The sequence below is a fragment of the Crocodylus porosus genome, unplaced genomic scaffold (assembly GCF_001723895.1).
Source record: "Crocodylus porosus isolate Cpor-Errol unplaced genomic scaffold, CroPor_comp1, whole genome shotgun sequence".
Taxonomy (NCBI): Eukaryota; Metazoa; Chordata; order Crocodylia; family Crocodylidae; genus Crocodylus; species Crocodylus porosus.
In genome coordinates this window covers 148,566,217-148,588,942 of record NW_017728906.1, presented here as the reverse complement: position 1 = coordinate 148,588,942, position 22,726 = coordinate 148,566,217, and the positions used below count along the sequence as shown (strand labels likewise).

The 22,726-nt window shown below is 44.7% G+C and overlaps 1 protein-coding gene across 4 annotated transcripts in view; it reads left to right on the top strand.

The window, feature by feature from the left end:
- ENOX1 (ecto-NOX disulfide-thiol exchanger 1) overlaps positions 1 to 22,726 on the top strand; it is a 531,698-nt gene that overhangs the window by 103,534 nt on the left and 405,438 nt on the right. The gene's annotated exons all lie outside the window — the stretch shown is intronic.

Below are 22,726 nucleotides of genomic sequence, written 5' to 3'. Positions count from 1 at the left end.
GACTACTCATAGCGGTAAAGTTAAGTATGTAAAAAAATATTTTGCAGGATCAGGCCCCCAGTAGACAAAATCTAGCTGTCTTTTAAAGTTTATGTTAAAATTGGATGCTGTTGAGGCTGGGATGTCACCTGAGACGTTATGTGGATGTACAGGTGTTAAAGAATAAGGTCACATGTATAGGTAAATAGTTATCAGCTCATTGGGAGTCACTCAAATTAGGTCTTAACAGCTGTGACACTTGAAACAGCTGCTGAACTACTGTTGATGGAGAGAAAGAAATTAAGAGATTCTCAAAAGGATTTATTGATCTAGGCAATCTTTCCATTTTAGATCTAAAGAGAAGCAGGTTTTTTGAATGGATGGATTTGGCAAACAAACTTTTATTTGATCTGTACAGGGAGCTTAAAGGAGATTTTGAATGGCAAAGAATGAATTGTTCTTATGAAATAAAAATGAGGACCAGCTCTTGATGTAGTGGTACCCCTGATAAAGGACAGAATTTGACATTAACCTGGCTGTTCCCTAATGAAAATACAATATATTTATATAGCTGTATTTTTATCTGGAGACCCCAGAGTGTTATTTCCTTATGGGTGAGGATGCTGAGAGAGAGAGAGGACATCTACATCGTTAGTGATAGACCCTCTCCTGCACCACCACAGTTCTAGCAGAGCAGGGCCTCATAGAGCAAACAGTAGCAACTCGTGCAAAGGACTTGGGGGGACAAGTTTTTCTGATCTTGTCTCCCTCACATATCAGGGATTTCCTTCTTTATTTCTCTCCTTTAGCTTTATTCTGCTCTTCCTTTAGTGCTTTTGTTCTCTAATTTGTTCATTCTTCTTTCTTTCTTTTTTTGCCTTTCATTTTTGCCTTTTTTACATCTTTGGGTTTTCCCCTTCCCTTTTCAATTTGTTTAGAGTCTCTGTGGGATTGGCAGCAGTAGCATCGTCTTATATGTGGAAAGAGTATAGTCTTTAAAAGGAAGCTTAGTAGAATTAAATTCCCCTTTTTATCACCAATTCAGAGCCCGCGCTAAAAGGAAATGTGTTAGCCATCCTGTAAGTTTTACTTTTGTGGCTAGCTCCCATGTTTGTTCCCTGTAGTTTTAAGACCTATGAGCATCTGCCTTGTAATTAATACCTACACCCAGTTGAAGAATAAGCCTAAACCTTGTTCTTAAACTGGACTCAAACTTTTATTTAATGATCGTCTCAATCTGTTTGTGACCTAAACTTGTTCTCCTCGGAGGAACGTAAGAGCATTTTTACATGTGTTCCCTACGCGGTGCCAGGTGCTTTTAATTAGCGAGCCGGGCTAACGAAAAGTGTCTGCACGTCACATGTATCAGTGGCGCAGCACACCTGCGCACTTAGAAAACGGTGGCGGTATGGTTTTAACTAAAGCACGTTGAACATGTTTTAATTCAAAGCACACTGCTGCCATTTTCTCAGCATGAAGGCGCGCTGCCCCACTGCGCATGACACCAAGGCTGCTGGAGCGCATCAATTTATATGCTCCAGTGGACTTGATTAACCAAGTCTGCTCTGATATGCTGGATTTCCAGTGCACCAGAGCAGGCACCCTGCATGTGTTTCAGTGCCTTAAATGCCCTTCAGTTGCATCAATATTGAACCATATGTCTGTACACATCCAAGTAGAGATTGGGTTAATAGGATTGCTGCTTTCTGGCTGGTGTTCTTTTCTGCATCATGTCTGGTGCTCAGATATTAGCAGAATTCCTGGGAGCTCCAAGCTGAAAGGTCCTGCTGTTTCCAAAACAGGCTGCCATTACCTATACTCCTGGTCAGGAGTAAAATGGTTCTTCTGCTCCTTTCTCTACTCACAATTCCCCTTTCTATGGGGATATAAGTTACTCTGTTTTCCTGAAGCACTGTCCAACACAATTCAGTTCCTGAGATGTAATCTCTTTACAAAGATATAGTTCCCTGGGCGGACAGGCAGAAGTAGTGTATGATTTTTTTTTTTTTATGGCACAGTTCACTTTCTACTGGTCCTAGGAACTAGTGACCACATGCATCAAACCATGCAGGCACCACCCAATGGTTCTCCGTAGACAGATGGCTCATAAACCTGCAAGCATTTAAACTGTAGTATATGGAGTGCCAAACACTGATGAGGTAACCACATTCTTTGTTCCTGTCACTTTGCCCAGGATTCCAGGAAGGAATGATTTACATATGTGCACATTTTTGGATAGTCTTTCAGGCAGGTCATTGAGCGTAATGTATTTGTAAATGTAACCTCAAATGGATACATGGTTCTGAGTATGTTTTTATGAATAGTGGTTATGTAAAAGTGCATTCCCATTTGACTGGTTATTCGCCTGAAATGTTTCACAAATGGTTGGCAGCACTGTAACATGAGTTGGTAAGAAAGATGAAAGAAAAGCACAAATGGAATAGGTCAGGTTGACTTTAGTTTAGGTCACTGTAATCTTGGGTGGAGTCTGAGGTGGAAAGACTCTAGCAAGGATTCATATTATGGTAGTGGAGATTGGGTGGCCCCTTAAGGTGGTGGAAAGTCATGGGGAGCCAATGCAGGTCTAAACTGGCAGTTCTGCCCCTTTGAAAAGGGACTCAGGTCAACCTTGTAGGCGTCTCCACCAAGGGGCTGCAGTGTTTTTTGCCATAGGTGGTTGATCCAAACTGATAAAGGTAAGCATAGCATGGCCACCACAGAGGACAGTCTGGTTGTCCCCTGTCCTCTATTGGTACAAAACTGGATGCCTTTATTTAAAAATAGAGGACATAAAGGTGTCAGGTTTTGTATCAATAGAGGACAGAGTAGCAGAAAACCGGAATGTCCTGTATGATGGACACCCTATAATTACCTATGCTCCTGCAGTAGAGAGAGAGTAAGGGTGATTCTGAGAGCTCAGATACTGAGTTGGGAGGTGCCTAAAGATAGTCAATAAGAAGTGGTAGGCACAGAGCTATGTCTGAATCCGTGCCTTTCTTAAGGGGTTAGGCTACTTTCTAAAACATTAGGTGCTTCTTTCATCTCAGATTCAGGGTGCTCAGAGTGGAGGCATCTAATTGACCGGTAGTGATAGTGGTGCCCATCTTTTGTGTAATAGCCTAGCAATGTGAGCATTTGCCTGTAAAGGGGGCTCTCTTTTAGGTCCTCTTCCTATTGAGGGGATTCAAGTTTTTTTCTCCCTTCTCTCAGGAGAGTGCATTCCTGCTGCCAGGACTATTTCTGGATTTTTATGTTAGGCAGTCACTAGTTAAAAAGCAAAAATAATCCTGGCAAGAAGGACTAGAACCCAAGTTTCCTCCTTTCCATTGACTTGTTCATATTACTGGGCACATGGTGTAATTTTATCCTTCTTGATGTCTGGAAAGTGCTCTAACCAGTAAGGTATTGTGCAAAAGGTAGATGTTACCCTTCCTACCTTCCAGGGTTCCTAAGTGAGATTGATTGATAGAAAAGCACTTTGTACTGAACTGGGTGATGTCAGGGTAAGTTAGATGTTCTCTGTGGGCATCTAAAGGGGTCAGGGTAGATTTTAGGCTTTCTCCAGTTGGGCTTAGCCAAGATTTTAGATGCCTTCCTACTTGAACTGGATTGCTTCTGATCATATTTAGAAGACTTGAGACCTGTGGGTGCCTGTAGACTGCAGAGAGGCTGCTCCAACCTGGTGTAATTACAGTACATCAGAGCAGCATGCTAATTAGAGTGCTCCAGCAGCTTCCACGTCTCATGTGACAGCAGCCCTGTGCTTTAAAAAAGTGGTGGGGGAATTTTAACTAAAGCTTCCTCTCCACTCCTTTCATTCTCTTCCCCCCCCACTGAAACAGGGTTGATTTGGACTTTTTCTTTTTGACTTAGACAACATCATTCCACGTAAGCCATGCATAGGTGCTTATGGGAATGATTTGGAGTTGGCTCAGCCATTTTGGATACAGAATGCACTGATTTAGCAGTTTCCCTGAGAGACTCCCATTGGCAGAGTGGCAGACCTTGGTGTTAATTGAATATTGGGTAACATTATCTTCCTTCCATTCAGCAGGACAAGCTCCATACATCTTTATATCTTTCATCTTCAAGGACAAATTGGTGGAACTTGGATTGTTGTTTTTAAAAGCTAATCAGGAAAATAAACTCTGATTTCCAGACTTCTTGTTTATCTAAAAAAAAAAATAGAGAGAAATCTTGTTTGTTCATAAATGTTATTGAAGAAAGAAGTGTGTTTGGCTTTTTGTACAGTTGGAATGTTAGATTGCAAAAATTTATATATATAACCAAGCTATTTTGAAGGAGATGGAGTAAAATCCATCTTCCATCTGTGGAAGTTTGAGGAAAACAAAGAAACGCTTAGTTGGCTTTTATTAACCTTGGAGAAATAACTGGCATATCTTTTAAATGTTCTTAAATGCTAAGTGTAAAAACCATTGTTACACTGTGACAATTTGACAAAAAGCTTAGAACTCACCTTCTGTTGGCACCAGGGATGGCCAAAACCTAATTTCAGCTTTTAAAGAGATGATAGTAATGTCCTCAGCTGACTGGGACTACTTGCCATTTCATAGTTACAACATATTTTAATTTTCTCTGTTTGTCCTGTTTATTGAGCAAAGTCCAACTGGTATGCACTGAAATCCCAAGACTTGATTCTGAGCCTCCCTGTGACCATTTTGCTCTTTCCAGCAGTGCAGTTTTGCCAGAAAGATAGCAGTGTACAGTGTATGTGAAAGGGTGGCTCTTACCATGGCAGGTACCACAACTGGTGCCTCCCGAGACTGGGGGGGGGCACCATTTGTAGTTGTTATCAGTAGCAGAGGTGGGGGTTGGTGAGCGGGGAACCACCCACAGATGGTGTCAGCAGCTGGGGGGGTGGCAAGCAGAGGTTGCCTGCAGTTGGCGGTGAGCAGTGACCACCTGCAGACGCCAGCAGTGGCGTTGGTGGTAAGAGGGGTGGTGGTGAATGGGGACTGCCTGCAGGTGGTGGTACCAGGTTAGGGGGGGCAGGTGGTGAGTGGCGACCATCCATAGAACCTGGTGGTGCCCAAAATCAGGGGGGGCACATGACCCCCCGTGTCCCTCCTATGTGTCACTTATGGCTATCCCTCTCCCCACACTACTGTCAGGTCTCTGAAGAAAGGGGGTTCCATTGATGAAGTAAAGGAATGGACAGGTATGGCCAAAACATAAAACTCTAGCTGGCCCATCAGCTCCTTTGGACCACAGCCAACAGACTTGTTTGGACCAGCCTCAAGGATAGTTTAAAATCATGACAAAGTTTGTAAAAGCCCTTAGTCAGCTAAGGTTAGAGGAGCTGATAACAGCTGCTTTGTTCCTTTCACTACTCAGCTGCACCCTGCACTTATGTGAGGCCTCATTCAAAGGACTTCTGTGGATTTCATTGAGCTTTGGGTCCAGCTTTGTGCTGTGGGGAGTTGAGGAAACATTGTCTATTTGCTAATAGCTACAGGCAATAATAATTTTGAAAGTTTATTTGTTTAGACACAGCTTCAGCTTCTGCAATACTCCCATTATTTGTAGTTTACCCTTTGCTTTCTATGATAAGTTATGTGCTTTGTGCAAGTGTGTGTGTTTTCTGCTGTAATGTTGCCTATATTTAACAAAGTTTTGCAAAATGCTAAATGTTAAAATATTGTTGTTTATCATTTTAAATTGGTTTGGATTAGGTGTTGCAAATATTTGTCTCCCTCAGTAGTGCTGGAAAATATGTATTTTTATGGTAGGTGATTACCATCTACAATACTTTGGTACGTGGGAATTTGAAAGTAATGTTTCCCGGTGATTCACTGGAACAGTTGTGGGCGAGTCACATTGTTAAACAGTTACCAAGTAACATACTGTATTATAAATTGAAGATGTCAGTACTGCATTATACAGCTTTGAGACTTAAAGCAAAGGAACTTTGAAATTATCTTTGTTAATCTTGGTTACCATTTATAGATCTAGTAAATCCATGCACAAATTTAATTCCGAGTTAAGGACACCAAAGGAAAATGAGGATAGCTTTTTTTGCTTTCCTGCCTTGATTATTTAGGAATGAGCTGAGTATGGATCAGTGCCAGGGCAAGTGGGCTTTTTAAATTTCTAGCATCCATGTAAATGCGCCATGAGTTACAGTGATCCCCCAGACACAACAAATGTTCGCTGTTGGGTGGGGGAACAAGCTGCATTTTGGAGCAGCTGTGAGTCTGCAGCCACTTTCCTCTAGTCCCGTCCCTTCCTCTCCAAGCCCTGGCCTTGTTTTCAGAATGGGAGTCGGGGAAGGGAGTGTGGAGGGAGCTTGGTCTGGGAGTTGCCCAGCCTGTGCTGGAGAGTGGGGTGGGTTGATTGGAGCCCTCCCCCAGGTGGAAGCGGGACCGCCAATCCACCTGCGCCGTCCTCTAGTGCAGGCTACATCAGCCCAGCCCTGCTCCTGGCATGCGTGGACACAAGTTAATGAAGGCACTCCACTTTAGAGTGCCTTCATCTGAACTCTCGTGTATTGAGGGTTCAGATTGCTGTAGGATCAGGTCCTTTTAAAGCACTCTGTAGCCATGTGCTTCTGTAAGGGCATGGGTGTAGAGCACTTCAGGGGGTTGATCATGTGACAAATATCACTTGTGTCGGTGGCCTTAGTGACCATCTCTGATCCCAGACCAAGTTAACTGCCTGCCATCTAGGTATGCATGGTTGTGAAGGTATTACAGTATTTACACTCAACATATGCAGTGAGTCTAATGGTCAATCTTCTGATAATTTGGTTACAACTTTGTATTTTGTCTGTTCAGGGATATTTTGGGGCATCGTCTTAGGACTGAATGCAACTATACAGAATTATGCTTTACTTAATTTCTGTAAAGATATGAGTCTGTTTTTTGTTCCCTTGTATATCTGAATGATATATCTTAATATTTAATTCATTATGTTATGATGATGTCTGTAATATTCTAGACAATGTAGCAACATATGAAATGAGAAACACATTATTCTGTGGGAAGACAGGATACTGAGCATAGTGTCATACATTGGTTTTGCAGTGAGACCCAAAAGATATATTGTAGCACTGTGAATCTGTGCATGTTCTAATTGTATTAAATGATTTGCAACAATTTACACTTCGGTGTAGCTAACAAAGAAATTTACTCTCGAATAGCTAAGTGACATAATCTTTAAAATTATTATTTTTTGTCTGTATCATGTGAATTATTGTTTTGAAAACTCAGGATTTATTATGCAAGTGCCGTAACCTGTACCAATTATCTTATGTGCTATGCATGTACGCACTCAGAATGACTACTTGGCAACTCTTATGTGTTTTACAACTGGCAAGAAGTCTTGTGGTAGTTTTTATTGGACCAGCGTATGGTTGGTATAGACATAAGCAAGTATTACAGTGCCCTTCCTCAGGCATTTTACAAAATGATAGTAATGACTAATAGAGGTTTTTATATACCAAAAGATTATACATGGACTTTTCAACACTATTGGAAAAATAACTTGAATTCCCTTTTACAAAAATAAGGGTTTTTTTTATTTAAAGTCAGTTATGGTTGTACCTTGCATTTGAAAATTTCATAGATTTCATAGACATTAGGGCTGGAAGGGACCTCGGAAGATCATCGAGTCCAGCCCCCACGCCCAAAGGGCAGGAAGTCAGCTGGGGTCGTAGGATCCCAGCAAGATAAGCATCCAATTTGCTCTTGAAGGTGTTCAATGTAGGTGTTTGAACCACCTCCGCTGGCAGACTGTTCCAGACCTTGGGGGCTCGGACAGTAAAGAAATTCTTCCTTATGTCCAGCCTGAAGCGGTCTTGCAGTAGTTTATGACTGTTCGACCTCATCATCCTTTGGGGCGCTCTGGTGAACAAATGTTTCCCCAGATGTTGGTGGTCACCACTGATAAACTTATAGGTGGCCATCAGCTCACCCCTGAGCCTGTGCTTTTCCAGGCTAAAGAGCCCCATTACTCTCAGCCTGTTTTCCTGCCCTCTGATCATGCGCATGGCTCTTCTCTGGACTCTCTCAAGCTTCTCCACATCTTTTTTGAATTGTGGGGCCCAAAACTGGATGCAGTACTCTAGCTGCGGCCTCACCAAGGCCGAGTACAAGGGGAGAATGATGTTCTGGGATTTGCTTGAGAAGCACCTATGGATGCAAGCCAGCATTTTGGTAGCAAAATACATTTGCACTACCAAATTACTGTTACTCCTGCAACTAATACTGTATTACTCCTAGTTAAATTTCTTACCACAGACGAGAGAAGCTCTGTGATATGTAGCTAAGCCACCAGAGGAGCTTTGGTTGGAAAAAATATTCTTAGTCTACTTCAATGATGCAGAACCACATTTAATTACACAACAATGGTAACTTTTAAAATTAATTTACTTTCTTCCGGCTTCTGGAAATCTATCTGCATTGTAAATTTTTTTTTTGTAATATGATTTAATTGGGCCAACAGAGGGAGACAAGGAAACATTAGACAGTAATTCTGAGGAAATTTTTCACTGTGTGATGTGAGTTTTACCTTTGTGGTTTGAGACCAAAAGCATTTTCACTGGTGAAAATAAAGACATCTAAAAATTTAGCTTGCAGTAACGTGGTTACAACTTCAGTTAAGGAGAGGTTGCGCTTTTCTGAAATTATCCTGCTACAGTAAAAAAAAAAAATTGTGTGTATTTATTTTTAAGTGCTCCTTATTTAAAGCTATCATTTAAAAAAGCAGTTACGTCTAAAAATTTTAAAGCCATTGGGCATTCATCATGGCTTTAAGGTAAAGAAGTGTTCTAGATTAATATTGTAGATGTATGTTGAACTACCAAGGGAAGAGCAAAGGTTGATTAAATTCACAAAATAAGGTGCTTTGTAGTTTTCTAAATATGTCACTCAGCTTAAAATTAACTCAATTATTTACTAGTCACACACATGCTGATGAATCATGACAAACTAAATTGACCCATTGTGAAGTATTTCACTGTCACCTACATTATTACCTTGGCATTTTCCTTAAAAGGAAATAATTACTGTACTGTTTATACATGTAAAGCAAAATGCTTTTGGTTTTTTTAATACATTCAATTCCAGGTTACCATTAATTTAATTATGTTTAATTAGTTAGACTATAAAAATGCCACTGTATTTTTGCAAGCTGGTATTCTAAACTTTAATCCCTAAGAGACAGAGGAGGCCAAAAACATTGTTGTGGCAAAGATGATGGCTTTTTCTAAACGATTGTTGATTATAGTACTTAAGAAAGGACTCTGAGAGAGAATTTTTTCCGTAAAGTATTATAACACTAGCTTAAAATACTTTGGGTATGTGATGACTATGATGACTATTTTTAGGTTTAGAGTCAATTATTAATAAACATTTTTAGCCATATGCATCCAGTAGCTGCCCGTATTAATGACAAATATTTACAACAGGAAGTTAGCCCTGGGTAAGAATCCACTTTGACCCATAAGACAGACATAGCTGGGAGCAACAGGAGCAGGGAGCACCGTCCAACTGAAGAGAGTTTTGGCTGAAGGCTGTTTTACTCATGAAAATGGATACTTTTGAAAAATAAAATCTGTTAGGCAATGGCAAGCTATGTGCAGACAGCTGCATATTCAACCCTTTCGGATAACACGGTTAAGTGGTTAATTAAGTGGACAAGTCAAATCTCAGCAGCCCTCAGGGAGAAGATTGCCAGTGCCTCAGCTTCCCATGAAAATTTTGGCAGCTGTGGATCTGATGCCATGGCAGTCTCATCTTGCAGTATGGCTCCGTGTATGATCTTGTGATATGGCTTCTAAAACCCAGCTGATTGGATTGTATTCAGTCACTGCCACCCACAGGCAAATGTTAAAAGCAAACAAAGGTTTTGAAAGCCCAAATTTCCTTTTCAGGTATTTTTGTATTTCTTTGCTCATCTTTCCTAATTAATAAGATACTGTTTTTGCAAATAAGAGGTTTTTCTCTTTTTTAACATAATTACTGCAATCCTCTTATCTCAGGGGTGTTCTACCTCAAGCCCCCAGGGCTGATCCATCCCACAGTACTTTGTCTTCAGGCCTGCAGAGCTCCCCTTGGACCTGGAAATTTGGCAGTAAGAAAATGATAGCACCACTTCCCTGATGCCAAATTTCTAGACGCATGGGGAGCCCTGGTCCCTGCACACTGGATTGGATACAGCATACAGGGTCGGCCATGTGGAGATTGTGCTAGGTCCCAGGGCCTAATCTCTGTGTGTGAGGGTTGGATATGGGGCGGCTTCAAGCCCCTGGGTCATGATCCTGGTGTGCAGGTTTCAATCTGACTCGCATTCTGGCCTGATACCACTCATCTGGCCACTGGGGCCAAAAGTGTGAGCACCACTGTGTAAAATCATTCTGTTAGTGACACAAACCGTACTGGCCTAAACCTAAAAATGCAGTTTTTTAAGCATAGCTTAGAGGCATAATCGAATGATCCAGGTGGAAAGAAAAGGTTGATCAAAAAAAATGGAGAAATGTTTCTACTTGTAAAAATTAATCGATATTTATGAGAGTAAATAAACTGTAAACTGTATGAGAGTGGCTTAGATCTTTAATAAAATATTACTGTAACAGAGCCAGAACTTATAGTGGTTCCTAGGGACACACTGTCCTTAAATTATTTAATCGCAAGGATACTTGTTTGCATCATGAAACTCTGAGCACCTGGAATCACCTAATACAGTGCTATGGGGTCAATGCACTGAGGTCATCTGGTACACTGGACTGGCCCCACAAATTGGATCTGGCCGTATAGTGACCTCCATATACCAGCATGATTTAGCGTTCAGGGATGTCTCATTCAGTCTGCAGGGCTTGCCATGAGTTTGAAAACAAGGCGGCAAGGGAAATGCAATTAATGCTGCCACCTCTCCCCTGCAGTCAAATTTTTGGACCTTTCAGGATACCTATGGGCCTGATTATCTGGCCTTATGACTTTGAGCACCGCTGTCCCAGGGGTGGATATGGCAGTGGGGGTGTGTGCTCATTGGTGGATTTGATTCCCAATTCCCCATTTTGATTTCTGGTCCACCCAAAATTAAAACCTTCCTAGCACAGGCAACAGTGTTTCTAGTCACTTAACTTCATGTCTTATTATAATCTACCTGATCATTTCTAATTCTTCATTCCATAGGTGTTAATCATAGAATCATAAAAAATTAGGGTGGAAGGGACCTCTAGAGATCTTCTAGTCTAACCCCATGCTCCATGGGACCATCCCCAACTGGATTATCCCAGCCAAAGCTTTGTCTAGCCAGGTATTGAAAACCTCTAAGGATGGAGATTACAAAACCTCTCTGGGTAACTGTTCCAGTGTTTTACTACCCTTCTAGTGAGAAAATTCTTCCTAATATTAGGGGTGCACCAATAGAGATTTTAGGGGTCAATACCAATAACCAATATTTAAGGAGGCATATTGGCTGATACTGATCTGATATCTGATACAACTGCCTCTAGGTGGTATGTCCAGTGTGGTGGAAGGGGAGGAAGGAGGGAAGAGATGTGGAGGGGACAGATCAATGCCCCCTGTAGTGAGGGAGGGGTAGGGCAGGCACGGCACAGCCTGGGCAGGGGGAGGGGTGTGGGACAGAGGCACAGCTCATGGGGTGGGGGCAGCTCCTGCCACTGCTTGCACCTTGGGAGGGCAGGGGGTGGGGGGGAGCGTATGTCCCCAGATCTGTATGAGGCGGGTGGCAGGTGCGGGCTGTAGCTGTACCCAGTGCTGCGCAGGGCTTTTCTTGCCAGGGGCTGGGCTCGGAGTGGACTTTGGCAGCACTGGGAGGAGGTTGCAGCCACTTCAGATTTCACTGCCATTCTGCTCTCAGCCCCACACTGCCCCCCCCCAGTGCAGCCATGGCTTTTCCCAGTGCTTGGGTGGAGGTGGGGCATTCAGCCAGAGCTAGGAGTGGAGCTGCAGCAAAATTTGGGGTGGATGCAGCCTTCTCCCAGTGCCTCTGGGGCCCGCTCCGAGCCCAGCCACCAGCAAGAAGAGCCCCACACAGCATCAGCTCCACCCTGCAGCTGCTGCCTGCCTTGCACCATGAAGATCTGGGGGCAAATCTCCCACCTCCCGGGGTGCAAGCAGTGGTGGGAGCTGCCCCCACCCCATGAGCCATGGCTGTTCCACGGCTCTACCCCCCCGGCTGGGCAGCGCCTATCCCTGCCCCCTCCCTCTCTCACTGTGGGGAGGCGTTGATCTGCCCCCTTGCCCCTTCCCTCCTCCCCTCCCTTTCCAACTTACCAGCTGGAGGCAGCTCTCCATGTTGCCATCTCTGTTCTTTGCTACACTGCGGCTGTGCACAGCACGGGCATTTATCAGCCAAATTATTGGCCCCATAGGGCCAATATCTGATATAGACCATTTTCTTCATATTTGTACCAATCCAGTATCGGACTGATGTATCAGTGCACCTCTACTTAATATCAAACCTAAACTGCCCTTGCTGTAACTTGAGACCATTACTCCTCGTTCTGTCATCTGCCACCACTGAGAACAGTTTAGCTCCATCCTCTTTCAAAACCCTCTTCGGGTAGTTAAAGGCTGCTATCAAATCTCCCCTCAGTCTTCTCTTCTACAGATTAAATAAGCCCAGTTCCCTCAGTCCCTCCTCATCAGTCATGTGCCCCAGCTCCCTAAGCATTTTCATTGTCTTCACTAGACTGTCTCCAACTTGTCCAGGTCCTTCCTACAGCGGAGGTCCAAAACTGGACATAGTACTCTAGATGTGGTCTCACCAGTGCTGAATTGAGTGAAATAATTATTTCCCTCAATCTTTTAGCAACACTCCTACTGATGCAGCCCAGTATGCTGTTAGCCTTCTTGGCAACAAGGGCACACTGTTCACTCACATCCAGCTTATTGTTCACTGTAACCCCCAGATCCTTTTCTGCAGAGCTGCTGTCCAAGCATCCAGTCAGCCCGCAGCCTATACATGGGGGATTGTTCTGTCCAAAGTGCAGGACTTTGGACTTGTCCTCGTTGAACCTCATGAGATTCCAATCATCCAATTTGTCTAGGTCACTCTGAATGCTAGCCCTGCCCTCCAGCGTATCTGCTGCTCCCCCCAGCTTGGTGTCATCTGCAGACTCGCTGAGGGTGCATGCTATGCCATATTCCAGGCCATTGATGAAGACATTGAACAAAACCAGCTGCAGGATTCACCCCTGGGGCACTCCACTTGATACCAGCTGCCAACTAGACATTGAGCCATTGATTACTACCCCCTGAGCCTGATGCTCCAGACAGTTTTCTATCCACTTTACAGTCCATTTATCCAGCCTGTGCTTCCTTAGCTTGCTTGTGAGAATGTTGTGGGAGACTATATCAAAAGCCTTGCTAAAATTAAGGTATAGCACATCCACTGCTCTCCCCTTGTCCATAGAGCCAGTCATCTCATCACCAATGGCAATTTGGTTAGTCAGGCATGACGTACCACTGGTGACTGTTCCTAATCACCTTCTCCTCCTCCACGGGCTTTGCATTGTATTCCTTGAGCTTCACCTCAGTCCCATGGTTTTTCCAGGGACTGAGGTGAAGCTGACTGGTCTGTAGTTCCCTGGATCCTCCTTTTTCCCTTTCTTAAATGTGGGCATTGTGGCAGAAGGCCACCTCTGTTTCTCCCCAAAAACTCTGCTGTGTGACAATTTGAGCCCTGCAAAGGGTACACTATCTCTTTAGGTAACCTGAGCTGGATACATTCCTGAGGGAGGGGGGGAAACCTGCTCCCTCTGCCTGCGTGACTGGCATCACATACTTGGGTGAGGGGCTTGGGCACCCTGGTGGGCTAGAAACTGCCAGTCTGTCCCGCAACAAGTGATGCATTTCAAATTGGTTGGCTCACAGCCAACAGGTGCTGGCCTCCATTGGACCAGGTTAATGAGGTCATCAGGGCTATATAAGTTAAGGACTGCCCAGGAGGAGGGGGCAGCAGCCATGAGGAAAACTCAGAGAGAGAGAAGAGTTGGACCACCTGAAACTTGATCTCACTCTCAAAACTCATGATCAAGGAACTGCCTGCCTCCAGAGGGAACATTCACCTGTCTCTGGATGATACTTGTGAGTAAGCTATCTGAGATATATAGCTTGCAGTAACTCAGATGCATGATCAAAAGCTACTCCAGCCACCTTGTTTGCTCTATGGGATTTCTCTGATACTACTCAACTTTGTACCCTATTCCAACCCTACTCCTTGTAACCAATAAAGTTCTCCTTTGTACCTAGTGTGGGAGACTTATTTGGAGTGGATCTAGATTATGCCTTGGGGTCCCCTTGGTTTGGCTGACTAAGGGAGACCACTACTTGTGCTTCTGGCTGAGGGAAGCACCCCAAGTTATTGAAATAAATCAAGCACCCTTGAGGGCTACTAGGCCTGTGTTTCCCAGGGGGTGCAGTGCCAAAATTAAGCCCATCCCTGGGTGGTGGCAGCTCTACACCCAGGCTAGCGGGTGTGCTCCAGGAAGGGGGTCAGCCAGACATGAGGCACTGCCAGGGAGGCACTCAGAGCCTGGAAGGTAGTCGGGCTCAGGGAAGGTGGCACTCAGAGCCTGGAAGGTGGCTTGGCACAGGAACACCCCCTACTGGCCTGCCATAGGCACTATATTTGCAGTTCTCCAATCATCCAGAACCTTTCCTGATTGCCATGATTTTTCAAAGATTATGGCCCGTGGCTCTGCAATCTCACCAGCCAACTCCCTCAGCACCCTTGGGTGCATCCTATTCAGACCCATGGACTTGTATAAAGCTTTTCTAAATAGTCCCTAACCTGTTCTTTCACCACTGTTGGCTGCTTGCCTCCACCTGAAACTGTGCTGCCTATGCAGTAATCTGGGAGCTGACCTTGCCTGTGAAGACTGAGGCAAAAAAGGCATTGAGCACTTCAGACTTCTGCATTCTCTCCTCTTTTTAATGGTCTTGATTTTCCACCAGTCAGACTATCTTTTGTGCAGTTCTGCTAGCTGCTCCTGGTAATGAAGCTCCTATTTCATAGCCCGACAGATTGTCTGAATCTTATTCCAATGAAGTTACATTTATTTTTGCTTAGACTTTAAACTGAGTAATACAGCCCTAGGCTCCTAGCTTATTAGTAAAGCTTCTCGTTTGTTTTTAACTGGAGAAAAATATTGGTTCTTTTATATATGATGATGTACCTTGCCATATGTACCCGCCTTTTCAAAATCATGGGATGACCAATGCATTGACCTAACAGGCATGTAGAAAAGTCCAGATCCTCAGTGGAACTATAGTGGACCCTAGGTGGTATAATTTAGTATATCTGAGCATATAGGGTTTTTTTTTCCCCCCCAGCATAATGTGGCTGAAAACTCTTTGGAGCGGGAATGGTGTCTTTGTTCTTTTACAGAGCCTAGCACAGTAGGGCTTCTTAATGCTGCTGTAATATTATTAATAAAAAATGACAAAGCTTTCTTAGCTCATCACTAGTATCCTGTAGTGTACATCACAGGTTCATTTTAATTAAGGTCTGTCTTGTCAATAATTTGCATCTTAAAAGATCCTTGAACAATCAAAATGTGGTTCAGATTCTACACTGGCATAAATCAGAAATACCAGCACTTGAAAGCAATACAATTGCAACAGTTTTATACCACTGTATGTGATAGCAGATGAGTCCAATAAATGCAGGGGGGAATTTAGGTCAAAAGTCAGCTTTTCAATAAGCCTCAGATTATGGTTGTGTGTAACATGCTGGATCACAACAACATGAAGGGAATGTTTAGTTATTTTGGGTAAATGCTGTAAGATTCCAAAAAAAGACCCTTGGCGCATACAGCAACAAGAAGAGTTAATTTCATTCTTGTCATGAGACCTCACAGTGGGAATATTGTGCGTTGCTTGGCTCAGACGTTATTTCCAATAAATATGGAAATAATGGCTCACAGTGCTGCAACCTGTTAGGAGATCTCATGGGAAATCTCATCAGATTACGTGATGGGTTGGAAATTAATGCATGTCCCCCCCTATATTTACACAATATACTATTGTTTCTCTGCCTGCTCATGGGGAAAGGTAAACACTACCATCCTAAATTGTTGAGGGGGCTTGCAGCAATACTGTATAACAACAGGAAATAAATGTCCTTGTGTTAAAGTTTAAAAAAATAGACAAAATGATCGTGCGCCTTTGCTGCTGTAGACAAGTGGTTCCTAATCTTCCCAGAGTCAGGCCATCCCTCCACACCTTTTGAATTTGTTGGCACCCCTAGCTCAGAACCACTGTTATCTTGCCTTCACTTACCTCAGTGGTTCTCAGCCAGGGTGATGCTGTGTGCTCCTCCCTGTATTAGGGTTTTCTGATGACTCTAAAGCAGGCGGGACCAGAGGGATAACTATTAAGTGTTGTGCTCTGTGCAGAACTCCCCTGTGTCCCTGGAGTGTGATGGGGAGGAGGGAAGGTGAGTGGTCTTACCCGTCCTGGGTGTCCTGCACCCAGATCCTCCAGGCAGGCAGCACAAAGGGCTGCTTCAGCCCAGCTTGGACAGGCAGTACAAAGGGCTTCAGGTCTTGTCACAGTCCTTCCTGGCCTGAACCTGCAAGCCTTTCCTGGAAACAGAGGGACACAGGCAATCCCACCTGCCTCTGCAGTAAGAGTTTCAGGCTCTATGCTTTCTGATCTGCCTCTGTGGCAGGTGCATGAGATATTTCAACCTGGCTGTGGCAGCACCTATGTGCTGGTACCCCTGGAAGGGGCTCATGGCACTCCAGTTGAGAACTGCTGCTGTAGATGTTGCAGACATACTGCTGTCTTTGCTTTAAGTTACAATGTATAACCTCATTATACCAAATCATCATCTTTCCTGCAACTCTCTGACTTTCTTCACTTCCTGCAGTCATTAATTTTGAATTCTCTGTATGAAAATCTCAAGGGAAAAGAGAAAAAGAAATGGTTGAAGGCTTCTTGCTTTTAGTAGTAAATGTGCCCCACTAGTGACTCTCCACCTGTCTGTCGTTTTGAACCTAGTCAAAGGCCTCTTCAATGCTGCTCCAGCCTCACTCCAGACTGGGTTGCAGCTTTGCCGCATTTGGCCTGTTCAGGTTTGTAGGGCTCTGACCACTTCAGGCATATCTATTTTCCATTGATTTAGCAGTGGGCAGAAGGGTTTATCATCCATGAGGGTATGCATATGTTGTCTGGCATTGTTGCTAGTGTGATACCCAATAAGCATCTTACAAACTCTGGCTCGTTTCTAACACCACATTTTGACTCCTGCTTGTTGTTCTTCTTTCAGTAAATGAATAGTAAATAATCATGAAGCTGTAAAGAACTGTAAGGGCACAGTGAGGATGACCTTTGGCTAAAAGGTTTGAAGGGACTGGAAGCAAGATGATCTTTTAAATGATGCATTTCTACTCCACAGCTTGAACTCCAGCATGTTTTCATGTATACTGTGTAATATATACAATGGCAGGAATTGGCATAGTATCTGTAATGCCATGGGTAGGGACCTAAATTCACAGCAGAAGTAGAGTGTGTGGTGGCTCCTTTTTTCTTGCATGTTCCTCTGCGCACACCTTGCCCCTTGCCCCCTCCTTGCATTTGATTAGTGGAGGACCCTGGCCTGGCCCACGTGCTGCGCATGGAGCTGGTCAAAGCATGCTGCAGAGGGCCTGTCTTGGCAATGTGGTGCATGTGGCATACAGGGCTGGTTTGTGGGCCCATGGACTGACCCCATGCCTCTCCTTTGGCCCAAGGGGCCAGACCAGTTTGTTACCCCTATCACAGGAGATGGGCATGGGTTACTAAACAGCCTGGAGCAGGCACTTGTATTTTTTAATCCAACCTTAGTTGTCATGTAGCTTTTGCAATCACTGAAGAAAAAGTGAAACTCATGTAGTTCATTTTCTGCAATTTTCTCTTCCCCAGAGACTGCCCAGTGTCTTCCTCCTCAAGCATATTGCCTGTGATGCGTTCTGCCTCTTTTCCAGGAGCACCACATTTGGTGTTGGAGTTTTCCTGCCCGCTCCTATAAACTTCCTGTCTTTCCTGAAGACTCACCAAAACCTTAAGACCAAATCCTCACCTTCTTGGATCCTTTTTTATTAGGCTGTCTCCTTTCCCTGATGACGGTCAAGTCCATCTCAATTCCTTTTCCTTATGTCTGCTTTTCTGCCTCCTCCCCATTCAAATGGCTACTAGCTACAGAAGGTCAGACAAACAGACCAGTGATGCCAATCTCATTCTGACTAGAAAAAATTTGTGCAGCCTTGTTTGATAAATCAGAATAGGTCAGGTAAAGTTTTCACACAGGAACAATTTTGATTTGTTGTAAGCTGCAGTTCTACTTTAAAAATGAAACTCTAATGCAACAGACCACTGACCCTTGTGTATATCAGCAGTCAGACCTGCTGACATTAGTGTCAAAATATGACGGATACATGGCCCAGTTTTATCACTCGTGTTGAAAAAGACGTTGTATGGTGGGGGAAAACATTTTGCTCACTCTTTCTCACACTAATACTATATAGATTCCTAATACGTATGACTTAATAAAACGGATTAACAGAATCACAGAAAATTAAGGTTTGAAGGGACCTTGGAAGGTCATCTATTTCAACCCCCTGCTCAAAGTAGGACCATACCCAACTATATTGTACCGGCCAAAGCTTTGTCTTAAAAACTTCCAAGGATGGAGATTTCACAACCTTTTTGGGTAACCTATTCTAGTGCTTTACTACCCTCCTAGTGAGCAAGTTAGATATTAGGAAAAACTTAAATTTCCCTTGCTACAACTTGAATACACAACAGAGTTTTAAAAAGTTAATATCCCATACATTCTTTCTGATTGGGACCCATCTGATCCAACTTGCTTTGTATTTTTTTGTTCTTGGTATTCTTTATAACAGAGAGATTTTAATTTTATATTTCATTTGTAACCATGTGTGTGTGTCCTCTTGTTGCAAAAAAAAAAAAATACAGTCCAGTATGCTGTTGGGTTTTTTTTAGCAAGAGTGTCACTTCCAAATCAAGGGAAGTGATTCTTTTGCTCTGTTCAGCACTGATGAGGCCTCATCTGGAGTACTGTGTCCAGTTTTGGGTCCGATACCTTGAAGAAAGATGTGGACAGGCTAGAGACAGTCCAGTGCAGAATAACACAAATGATTAGGCCTAGGGACAGACATTCAAGAAGCTTGAGCCTGAATTGATTCAGTCTTTGTAGGCTAGTTTAACCTGCCTAGGCTGACTCAGTTTGTAACTGTACAGACATCCCCTCTGGACTGAAAAAATGCAAGCACATGCCTGCAGTGGCTCAGGCTAGAAGCTTGAGGGTGCTAGAGTATCCCTCTCTTCCCTTCTACAGCGCTGAGCTGAGGGGGGTGTGGCCAGGGCATGGCAGGATGCTCTTATTAGAGAGAGGTCCTTCCTTGCTGGTCATCAAGGAAGCCAGGGATTTATACAGCAGGGACCATTTATCACCCCATCAGCAAAACAAAGGGATCTCTCATAGTTTCATAGTAGCTAGGGTTACCTGAACAGATCATCTAGCCTGACCCCTTGTCACAGGCAGGAATGAAAGCTGGGTTCACAAGACCCCAGACAGGTGATCTTTCAAACTCCTTTTGAATTTGCTCAAGGTAGGGGTGAGGACCACTTCCCTGGGAAGTTGGTTCCAGATTTTGGCCACCCTAATTGTAAAATATTGCCTTCTGATCTCTAACTTAAACCTGTTCTCCATCAACTTATTACCATTTTTCCTTGTCACCCCAGGTACCTATTTGCTGTTGATCTCCGCTGATGAGTTTGTAGGCAGCCACCAGGTCCCCCCTCAGCCTCCTCTTGCTGAGGCTGAACACGTACATGTCCCTCGGTCTCTCCTCATAGGGTCTGTCCTGCTGCCTTCTCACCAAGTGGGTGGACCTTCTCTGAACCCTCTCCAGGCTGGCCACATCCCTCTTGAAGTGCGGTGCCCAGTACTGGACAGAGTATTCCAACTGCAGCCTGACCAGTGTCACATAGAGCGGGAGTTTCACCTCTCTGGACCGGCTTGAGATGCATCTTTAGATGCATGACAAGGTATGGCTGGCCTTGCTGGCTGCTGTCTGGCATTGGCGGCTTGTGTTCATCTTGGAGTCAATAATGACTCCAGGATCCCTTTCCGCCTCTGTGCTTTCAAGAGAGAAACTCCCCAGCCTGTATGTATTCTGTGGATTCCTTCTCCCAAGGTGCAGCACCCTGCATTTAGCTACGTTGAACCCCATCCTATTCTCATCTGCCCACTTTTGTAGTCTGTCTAAATCTAGTTGCAGCCTTTCTCTCCCTTCAAGTGTGTATACCTTGCCCCACATCTTAGCGTCGTCAGCAAACTTGGACAGCGTGCTTTCCACCCCCTCGTCCAAGTCGCTGATGAAGATGTTAAACAGTGCGGGCCTGAGGACCAAGCCCTCAGGTACCCCACTGCTTACATCTCACCAGGCTGAGTACAACCTGGCCACCACTACTCTCTGGGTGCGCCCCCTCAGCCAATTTTTTACCCATCCAACTGTGTAGGCATCAATGCCAGAGTCGCTTAATTTATTGATGAGGATGGGGTGAGAGACAGCGTCAAAGGCCTTCTTAAAGTCTAGAAAGACTACGTCCATGGTGACACCATCAGCCAAGGATTTAGTAACCTGGCCATAGAAGGCAACCAGTTGGTCAGGCAGGACCTGCCTTTGATGAACCCATGCTGATTGCTCCTGAGCATGATGTCCCCTGCTGGCCCCCCACAGATGTGCTCCTTGATGATTCTCTCCAAGATCTTCCCGAGTACTGAGGTGAGGCTTACAGGCCTATAGTTACTTGGGTCCTCCTTCCTCCCTTTCTTGAAAATTGGGACCACATTAGCCAGTTTCCATTCCCTCAGCACCTGGCCAGATGACCACGAATGCTCATACAGCTGGGCCAAGGGCTCTGTGATGACCCCTGCCAGCTCCCTCAACACTCTTGGGTGGAGGGCATCTGGACCTTCAGATTTAAAAATGTCTAGCCCTTCCAGAAGATCCCTAACTACATCTGCACTTACTGAAGGCCTGACAGAGCTATCCCCAAGATTGTCCCTACCTCTGGTAGGTGGGATATACAGGTCCCTGTTCAAGAAAACGGAGGCAAAGAAACTGTTAAAAATATCAGCTTTCTTGTCTGGCGTTGCCACAAGATTACTGTTTGCATTTTGCAGGGGCCCTACATTGCCTGATGCCCTCTTCTTGCACCCAATGTGCTTGAAAAAGGACTTCTTGTTGTCCTTAATCCTGGACTCTAGCCTGAGTTCCATCTCTGCCTTGGCCTTCCTAATAGCCCTCCTACACTCCCGGGCCAAGGAGGAGTACTCCTCCTTGGTGATAGCTCCTCCCTTCCACTGCTTGTATGCCTCCCTTTTAGTCCTCAGGCATTGCTGAATGCCCTTGCTGAGCCAAGGGAGTTTCTGAGCGCTCTTACCCCACTTGCTTCTCTCAGGGGCTGTTATCCTTTGGGCCTGGAGGATCACCCCCTTAAGGTACAACCATCCCTCATGGACTCCCATCTTCTCTACCTTCTGGGCCCTCAGTGCCTCCCCCGCTAGTCTGCTAAGTTCATTGAAGTTGGCCCTTCTGAAGTCAAGGGCTTTAGCCTTGGTGTGATCCCTTGATGCCCTGCGTTGGATAGTGAAATCCAGCTGGTGATGATCGCTATTGCCCAGGTGGTCAAGGACCTGCAGTCCCCTCACCACATCATCCCCCACGACCAGGTCCAGCAAGGCGTTACCCCTAGTGGGGCTATGCACTTCCTGGATAAGGCGAAGGTCCTATAATACAGCCAGGAACCTACACAAGCAGTCAGACCTGGCTGTCTGCTCCTCCCAGCAAATGTCTGGGTAGTTTAGGTCACCCATGACAATAACATCCCTTTGACCCCAACCGCCTCCATAAGCTGACTGGAGAAGTCCTGGTCCAGCTCATTAGTTCAGGCTTTTCTTAAACAACTTTTTCCAAGGAAGGAATGGAGGGACATTACCAGCTACCTGTGGATTGGCTCCAAAGAGCTCTAAGTGCCACAGTCCTGTCTGCCATAGCATGGACTGTAGCCAGCATGTGGTATGCTAGCTAAAACTGAGAGGTGTTTGTGTAAGTGAGAGGGGAGAATCCCTGGTTCAGTACGGAGTGGCTAGGGGGAGGAGGGAGCAGGAGGAAGCCAGACAGACCCTGATGTACATGAAGTTTCTGCTGGAGCTGCAGTGAGGGAGCAGAGGGGAGGGGCCAGCCCAAGTCCTTGGAGCAGAGAGACCCACCCAGCCCAGAGAGCATGTTAGGATGCTGGGGGGCTTTTGGTTTATCTTAAACCAGGAAGGGGTCTGGGATAGACATTGACATTGTATAAACTGGTTGGACCCAAATCAGTTAAGTGTGATATTACATTCAACTAGGTTGTTTATCTCAAATTGGATTCAGCCATTTTCAAACTGGTTTATGTGCACTGAACGTCTGTTCTGTTATAAGTTTAAACCAGTTTCTGATCACTTAACTGGTTTATGTGTAATGCCTGTCCCTAGCCTAGAGGTCTGGCTTATGAAGAGAGATCAAAAGAGAGTTAGGGTTACTCCAGTGTGGAGAAAAGACTGATAAGGGTGTGGGAGGGGGTTGATAAAAGTCTTCAGGTATCTGAAAGGTGATTATAGAGAGGATTCATAGATTCATAGATGCTAGGGTCGGAAGGGACCTCAATAGATCATCGAGTCCGACCCCCTGCATAAGCAGGAAAGA